Source organism: Dermacentor variabilis, chromosome 5, assembly GCF_050947875.1.
Source record: "Dermacentor variabilis isolate Ectoservices chromosome 5, ASM5094787v1, whole genome shotgun sequence".
In the NCBI taxonomy this organism is placed as follows: Eukaryota; Metazoa; Arthropoda; class Arachnida; order Ixodida; family Ixodidae; genus Dermacentor; species Dermacentor variabilis.
In genome coordinates this window covers 57,482,273-57,491,312 of record NC_134572.1, presented here as the reverse complement: position 1 = coordinate 57,491,312, position 9,040 = coordinate 57,482,273, and the positions used below count along the sequence as shown (strand labels likewise).

The 9,040-nt window shown below is 46.7% G+C and overlaps 1 protein-coding gene across 1 annotated transcript in view; it reads right to left on the bottom strand.

The window, feature by feature from the left end:
* Positions 1 to 3,247: 3,247 nt before the first annotated feature.
* LOC142581867 (protein turtle homolog A-like) overlaps positions 3,248 to 9,040 on the bottom strand; it is a 189,870-nt gene continuing 184,077 nt past the window's right edge. Inside the window, exons 15-16 of the mRNA XM_075691313.1 lie at positions 8,371 to 8,591; positions 3,248 to 3,426 (exon numbers count right to left, since the gene is read on the bottom strand). The gene's annotated coding sequence lies outside the window, so the exon portion shown is untranslated. The remainder of the gene's footprint in view (positions 3,427 to 8,370; positions 8,592 to 9,040) is intronic.

The following is a 9,040-nucleotide window of genomic DNA, read 5'->3' as shown; positions in this document are numbered from 1 at the left end:
GTGGTCGGTTCCATTTCTCTTTTGTGCCTTCAGAAATTTAACCAGCGAAACTCTCTTGGCTGTGGAAAAATGTTCCACATTGCACTTGCCAGCTTTGGACTTTACTAATAATTTCACGAAATCGAATTTCGTATGATTTCACCGGATCATTCTTTGGCTGCGACAACGCAGACGCAAAGCCTTACAAACAAACACGGCAGACTGAACCGGGTGAAACCCTACATTCCTCCTTGAAGGCAGTTGGCGACTTCTGTTAATCTCATATTAATTAGAACGGGCTAGCGCGAAGCTACAAGAACGTCCTGTGTGAACCTACTGCAACCTAAGCCTGTGTGAACATACTGCAGTCGCTATTTTTTATATGTTTAATGTTTTTTTTTCATTTATGGTACGGACAGTTATTCCGTAACACTCGTGGTAACAATAATCCAGTCTCTTAATTAATTGAGCAGCTGAGACGTCCCAAGTTACGCTGGCCGAAAATAGCTTTGCCACATATTTCTGTAATAGTGTATTACATTATTGCTAAGCACATATTGCAACAATATGACAATGCGCAGTGCACGTAATCTCTAACGCTGCAAAAACCTCTCGCCTTCCTTTGAGGACAATACATGACCAAAAAATTATGAGTCATGTAAGCCTTTTTTCGACTCTGAGTGAGTCACTTCAAGTCTTGACGGACTGAGCAGCCTTCGTTATTCACTTTCTTGTTCACATTGATTTATGCAAAATAGGTCTGAAAGAACTTATTGTTTTCAATAAATGCATGTACTTAATGTACACGGAGTCACAAGCATACATGAAGTTGGCATTTCTTCTCTACTACATCTACTTCTTTTTCACTTCCTCCTTTATAGATGATTGGAATGTATGTGTAAATTAGCCTAACGTGCAGCTGTGTGTAGAAATTCTTACTCACAAAAGACGTACTTATATACAATTGTCTTTGTTGCGTAATCGGTCATTGGCAAGGCAAAAGTGATTTTCTGTCACACAGTAGTAATGGCAGTATAGTGCATAATGTAAACAACTGACCTAAATCTGCCTTCACTGAGAACATTGCCGAAAGGTAAAAAAAGAAAGACACTGCAGCTGCTCCAAGCAATTTTAATCCAAATGAATTTTTAACTTGAAAAGACGCTTAGCAGCTTGCATTAGGATCACACGTTGGTGATTCACCACCAGGATGATCAAAAGAAAACAAGCATATTTTAAAACGAAAATCGATGCGCCAGTTCTGCTCCCAAATTGGCAAGTACGTCACACGAAAACTTTTCAGAATCTTGGCAAGAATTACGCAGGGCACTCAAGAAGGGGAAGCCCAAGCCACGTGATATGACACAAATGATCACTGGTGGCCACAGAGACCCTTCTGACATGAGACTCTCATTCTCCTTAACGACGTTCGTGTTCCTCTCCGGATAAGTTTTAATTGCAGTATAGCCTGTGGCACATTAAAGAGATGACAGTAGGAATTACACTTAAATTATTCTGCATCACTTCTGCTTTCCGCTTATTCTGCTACTCTTGCTTCATGATGATCTTCAGAATTCAGTTTCACTGTTGGGGGTATATGAAGAATATACAGTCGATGCCAGTGAATCTATCACTACAGTTGTGGAGGCGGTCACGCGGTTAACGTACGCTTATTAAAAGTGAGTTTATATATTACACATTAGCAACACGCATGGTGCCGGCTAATCATTTTAGTTTTTCTCTTTTAATACCCAAAGTAAACGCCAAAATAGCACTCGTTCGGCTTTTACAAGTACTGAATATTTCGGGGATATTGATTCAGTTCGAAGGGTTTCATTTGACAGAACCCGCATATTAGTAGCATAATATCGCCCATAATTCCCTGTGTATATAATATTTAAGTGTATCTGCACCTCATTCTGGTTAAGCGGCGTCATGCCACACTACGAACGAATTTCAGCCACAATCAGCGTTTGTTCTCACCATCAAGAAATACTGACCTTAAACGACCCCAACTGGGCTCCCACCCTACTACTCATGTGCTCCCACCGGCGTTGAAAAGCCGCATAACTGCGTTCGTCCACCGTATAAGTGCGGCGACGACATTTTGTAACCATTGATTGCTTTTATAACCAAAAACAAAAAAATTGAGGTTCCGGGTACATCTTTTATGGTAGTGCCCGAGCTCAGTGTCAGTGAATGCGCTGCTGAACTCTGATCAGGCTAATTACTATATTTCATATGCGCTGCCTGTGGCCGAACTAAAAGTATGGGCGTAAGAGAGCTTGTGCTTGCACCAGGTTGCCAACAGACCATGATGCCGGTGCAGATCTTACTCGCACATAGTGTGCCAATTCATCAATATAAAGAAAGTAGACGATGTCGACCACATTGCCGCTGAAGGGAAATATCATTCAAGAAATACATGGCGTGGTTTCACACGCTGACACTGCAGTCGGTTAGGATTAATGCGTAGGGGAGAACTCCAGATTGTGCACATACAAATAAGCAAACTAGCTTTTTGTCATTTCGCCTTTATCAAAATGCAAACGCTGCGGCCTGGAATTAAACCCGCAACCTAGGGCTAAGCCGCACAATGCAATAGCAAACTGTCCCATCGCGGCGAGTAAGTTGAGGAAGTCGGCGGCAGAACACACAATCAAAGAACAGCACGTCAAATGTGCTGTTTAAATGACAAGACAGAATCAGGAGAGCAGTATAGGGCTTTAAACTTTCCAAATCTATATCACACACAAGGTAGACACTTGTGAAAATTTTTAGGTCGCCTCGTGTTTGTGCTGCACGAAGGTAAACCAGCAAGTCTATTCTGTTATATACTGGCAATGGCGTCAGTGCCGCAGCCACATTTGAACGCAGGTTGTTGAAGCACTCTAGCATGAAACGCCGTATAGGTATCCTATTAGGTTGTACAATTTCAGTGTCAAGATAAAACGATCATTTTATCATGACCCAATGCAAACACCCCTGTAGTGAATCGTTCGTGCGCCGTGCCGATTTCGACCGGCGGCGTTCATTGCAACCATCGGTGTCAGTTGCATTCAATTTTTTATATGAATGCTACAAAAAAACAGCACCATGCAGTAGACACGTGATATATATATATCATGTCAAAACAGGTTGCCGGAAGAACTAATTTGTTAGTGCCTGCTTACCTGGGTTGTGTGAGACACTCGTAGGCTCGAAAGATGAACCTTTAATGAGCCGCTTCTTCCTCTAAAGAAAGCACTCATAGTCACAAAAAGCACTGTTTGTTTTCTTTTCACCATAAAGTCAACATACCACGCATGTTTTTATGTACAGTAAAAATCTCACGGGATCTCGCAATGTCACTGAACACAACTGCAGGTGAACAAGTTTGTTGAGCACTTGACCCACTGCTGACCAGGACACTGTCCTCTTGCTGAAATCCATTTTTTCCAAAGGCACCTGATCGAAAAAAATAGTACATTCAAGTTCCTTTTCTTCGCCTACGATGTGATGACACCATTTTACTGATGCACATAATTTTCGCATCCGGAACGCAATGTTGTACGCACGCTTCAAGTGATGTGTTTCCTTTCCGATTGAAATGCACTGAATGGAAGGCTTGCTACTTTCTCAAAAGTATGTGTTTGTTAACCACCCCTCGGGCTTGGTGAAATATATAGTCCGCCGGTAGCATACGCTGCTATGAACATATCAGCCAAATTTTGCTGTTGTGCGCAGTGCGTGGAGCTCGCAAGCGGATCGCGAAGTCACCTTCCCCTCAAACGCTCTCTTTTCAACAGAAGGCCCTGTCGTTAGTCTCTGCTAGACGCAGTATTTCGTCATTCTCTTAGACGGCTGCTATTAGCCGATAGCTGACATTAAGCTGAGGTCGGCTACATGGGGTAGATAGCACGGCCGCCGCGCGGTACCGCCACGAGTTCACTGGCTGAACGCACTGCGGCCCCCCAGGGACAACCGCGTTTGACTTATGTTCAGCATGTCATAGGCACCAAATGCGGACGTCGCGGCGACCACAGCTTCCTAATTCTGCGGTTCGCCGATTCTAGCTTAGTATCAAGAGCAAAGAGACCGTGGCGCTTAAATCCACGTCTCCTAAAAGACAGGCAAGCAACCGCAGAGGTATCATCCATTCTATTTCGATCGCTTCATAACAGAGCGAATCTAAGTGGCACGGAATGGTATGACGTGAAGGCCAGGGTGCGTGAGTGCTTCAGGTCTTGGGGCAAGCGTCGAGCGCGCGAGGAGCGTGAGGGGATTAAGATCGTCTCCGACGCGATCCTCCTGCTCTCGAGGCCACTGTCCGGCGGGCCTGGTGTTGCTTCGGAGCTGGCCTCACTCCGAAAGGAACTTCGGATTCTCCTGCAGCGACGCTGGGATGGCTTGAGGGCCACAACTCGAGTAGAGCTGTGGGAAATGCAAGCGTGGTGCAGCAGAAACGTCCTACGTAAACATCTTTCAAAGAAGAGCACAACGCTCTCTTCCCTAGTAGATCCAAGCGATGGTAGCGTAGTCGACTTACCAGATGGAGTTCTTGCACTAGCGAGGCAGTTTTACATGTCCTTGTATGCCGAACCAGTTGCCTCTCCAGCTGGCTTTCCGTTTGCTTCACCAGCTGAGCCGCCACAAGTGTGCGACTCAGCCATATATGAGGACGAGCTATTTTCGGCCTTGAAGTCTATGAAGCGATCCGGGATCCGATGGTCTTACAGTCGAGTTTTATGTTAAATTTTGGACAGTGTTAGGGAAGCCGTTCACATCACTGGTGAACAGGCTAGTCAGTGAAGGGACTTTGTCAGCGTCTCAACGAGAGGGGCTAATCACTCTCCTTTGTAAGGACGAGTCGAGGAGCACCGATCTGAGAGCATGGCGACCAATCACGCTTCCGAACTGCGATTATAAGCTCATAGCAAAGTGCCTGTTTACGCGACTCACACCAGCGTTCAGCACTGTTTTGGGTCCGTACCAGGCATGTAGTGTCCAGGGGCGCTCTACTCAGCTTCACAGTTGAGCAGTGAGGGACCTTCTCCTGTGGGCAAACACAAGGAAACTTCCAGGTATTCTTTTGCTCCTTTGATCAGGAGAAGGCTTTCCACATCATTAGCCATAGGTACCTTTCCCGTGTTTTGGAAGAGGCTGGTATTAGTGTGGGTTTTCGGCAGATGGTCCAAGCTTTGTATTCTCGACCGACTTCTGCTGTTGTCATACGGGACCGTGTCTTGGAGGCGTTCATTGTGGGACGTGGTGTACGGCAGGGGGACCCCCTCTCACCTGCCCTCTACGTGCTCGCTTTTGAACCGCTTCTGCAGAGGTTGTCCTGTGACAGCAGAATTGGCAGGTTCCTCCCCACGAGGTTCCCCTCCGGTTGCACTTTTTGCCTACGCGGATTACTGGTCCATTGTCGTCCCGGACGAAGCATCAGCTTGCGGCGTCTTGGAGGTCATGGACAGTTACTGCAGGGCGAGCGGTGCAAGGTTGAATAGGTCGAAAAGTGCAGCCGTGTACTTGAACTCCCCTCCGTCCAGTCCACAGCCCGTTCATGGTCTCCCCGTGAAAACGCGGCTGCGCATTCTAGGCTTCCAATTCGAACCAGATGGTCTGTGTCCTGAAAACTGGCAACAGGCTAAGGAGAAGCTTGAAACCAGAATTCCGGAGTTCAGCGCGTTGTCATGCCCATTGACTGCTCGAGCGACAATCCTGCGCTCACTTTTGTTTTCGTTCCTGACGTATGTGGCGTGTGTGTCTCCTGTTCCAACCCGATTCAAGCTTACCTTGGAGAGAGTCCTCTTTCGCTTCCTTTGGAAGGGTACAAATAGTTGTGTGGCTAGGCGGGTGCTCATGTTGCCCAGGGATAAGGGAGGACTCGGAATTCCCGACCTGGGCATCGTGGCTACTGCACTACACGTCAGATGGACCCAGGTCGCTCTTAACTCGGATATACTCCTGACTCGAAGCTTTACCTCGTTTTTCCTTAGCACCCGACTCCGCTTGTTTTCACAGAGCACATTTTCCCACTGTGTTCCTCGCTCAGGTACCCCATCCACCATTTATGCGGCGGCTGCCAACTCTTTGGTAAGCCTCTGCACGGTTCGCCCCGACATCAACGTAGTTTCAACTCCACTCCAAGAATTAGTAGACATCCTTACCCCAGGCCTCCCCCCGCATTGCCAAATGTATGACCTGTCCATTCACAGGCCAAACTGGAAGCTCATCACGGCCAGTTTGCTCGACGTTAGGCGAGCCACGTTCTTGTATCGCCTGGCGCGAGGGTGCCTGCCGTTGGGCTACAGGCTCTTCACGGCCGTCCCTGCTAGTGGAGTGTGCCCGTTCTGTGGCGCTCATGAGGACTCGATTCATGCCTTTGCGCAGTGTTTGCTTCCTGCAGCTCTTCTCCGTAGGATTGCTAGTCTTTTTAATCTCCCAGGCGTTCCTTATCAGACAGTTCGATTTTTGCACCCTTTGCCTAATCAGGCGGACAACCAGTTCGTGCTTCTCCTCGCCGAGTGCCCCTACCAAGTTTGGTTGGCACGCTGCGATGAAATTTTCGGGGGGAGGGCGCCGGGCCTTCACAAAGTGCTTGCGAAAGCCACGGGAGCGGCACCGCTTAGGCGAGAAGTTTCTCGAAGTGTGGGCCCGTCCTGCAGTGATTTTTGATGAGTCAGGTGGAAAGCTATCCATTAAGTTATGATGCATGCTCCTAAAGTCGCTCGACTCGACCGTGTGTGCCAGTCGATCTACGGGGTTTTGTTTGGTTCAATGGAACCCAGAGCTGGAACCGGTGGTGGCGCACCCTTGGTTGGTCGCTCTGCTCCGCGAACGGCTTTGGTGCTCTCCATGGTTGTATGCCTTGGCCTCTTTTGCGCCGAGGCAGTCCGAGGGTCAGTCAGGCTTGAGTCCTGTAAGACCGACATGGGTGTTTGTGTGTTGAGTGCAGTAACTCTGTGTTGCTGCACTACAACAGCCCCCTTTTCCGGGAAGGACCGTTGGCCCGAACCAAAGCCCCCCGCCCAGCCGACCGGGGTTGAGGGGTGGAACTGGGGTGAATGTATCGAATGATGCTGGGTTGATGAGTACACGAAAGCTCATGGAAGCGGCGCCTTCAAAGGTGCCAAGTCCTCTTCCCATCTGACAACGGTTCCGGTACGCAAGGAGGTTAAAGAAAAACTGCTGTAGTGGAAGCTCCTGTATAGCTCCTTACCAGGAAAGGTGAAGCCAATGCTCGCCCTTCCTTCACTTGAAATAGAGTTTTGTCGGGTGACGTCGACTTACAGATTCAGTGATTTGGCTTTGATAGTATAATGCTAGGCGAATTAGAAAATAAAATCTGGTTGTTGCCAAAGGAAATAGTAACTTCTGAATATTGGTGACATTCTCCCCCAATACGATATGTCAGGATATTCAGATTTGACACTAAAACCAGTAATGCACACATACGTGTAGATAAGTATCTGTCTGGTAAAATAAGCCATGATTAACCAATGAGATTGACTAACTCGCGGGATGTGTTCAAAAAGCGCTCCTCCACCACTTTTGCGGCTTATATATAGTGTCATCATGTCGCTCATGTGCGGCTTTACCTACGGGACATAGTTTTCACTCCAGCAGTTTTCCTTAAACCTCGTTGCATGTACGTTAACATCCAAAATGAAGCTTGAACTGCGCGCCACGGCGAAATTTATAAGACTGAGCGTTGTGGGCACGCCCCACTGCGCCGTAGCCTTCACAGCGCAAGTAATTGAAGAAGGAACGGGAGCACAGTGGAGGCTGCGTTTGATTGCCAATAACTCCGCTTCTGCTGAACGCATTGAAGTACCTTTTGCGGCAAGGTATTTTTGAAATAGCCTATTTTCGCTTCAAATGTATTTCTCCACTTCAATGAAAAGTGGTTCAGTGCCCCTTTAAGGAATCTTGTGAACATTAACTTTATTAGGTTCCAACGACAATGTACTCCCTATATGGTCAAATACAAGTTGATTGAGCTAGTATAGAGAATTAGCTATCATAGTGTTTCAGTGTCTTTTAACCAGAATCCGATGGGAACTGCTGAAATTTATATGTTGTGAGTTTTGTTAACCTTCACAAAACGCTCACAAAGTGAGCACGTTCTTTTAATATCCTCTGAGATTAAATGAAGTAGCACTATCGAGCAAATGACATTTCAGTGCTACGCCCCCCGAAAAGTTATACCAGATTACTCTTCGCAACTGTCAGTCTTTCGTCCTTAGTTAAAGCTATAAAACGGCAGTTTCGAAATACACAACACCCTGGAATACTATAGCGAAAGAGAGATTGACTTGTAGTTGCGCACGGGTACAAGAAGTTTACCGCGCTGTTAACAAAAATGCGCTAAATACTTTTAAAACACCTAACGGCTTTACTGCTTACCTCTATGTCTTCTTCTGTGAACTTTTACACGCTTGTGGTGGATACGATACTACCAGCAGCATCAATCGTGGGGAACACATAGGTGCAGTACTCTTTCTCTCTAAGCGCACTTGGGGAGAATCACGAACATAACAGCTCACAGGCACCTTTCGTCGTCCAGCGAGGCGCTTGTGTAGCTACATACCAAAATTGCACATAGTCGTCACGCCGAATGGGCTGCCCTGTAATTAGATAAACAGAACAAATAACTACACTCAATAAGTTCTGAGCTACTATAAACACAAAACAAGAACGCTCCCGATGAAAATTATGGTGATAAACTCCCCCCACCCCCGCCGCCCCCCATAGGCATGCAAACTAATAAATATGCCAGCCATAACTCCCCCTTCTTCCAAAACTAGGTGTCATCGACGCGAACCTTGATAGGCAGTAATAAATAGCCCAGTTTTAAATTAGAAAATAAGCATGCTATTGACATGTACCTGTGCACTGAAGCCTTTTTAAGCTTATTACGTGGCAGTGTAATTCAACTAGTACGTTAACTGAAAACCGTAATGCATGGCCGTCATGCCACAAAACTTAAGCTGCCAACGCGTTATTATAGTGTAATAAATGTTTTCATTCCATGAACTTTTAGTCCATATTAATATGGGACTACATAGAAGTTATG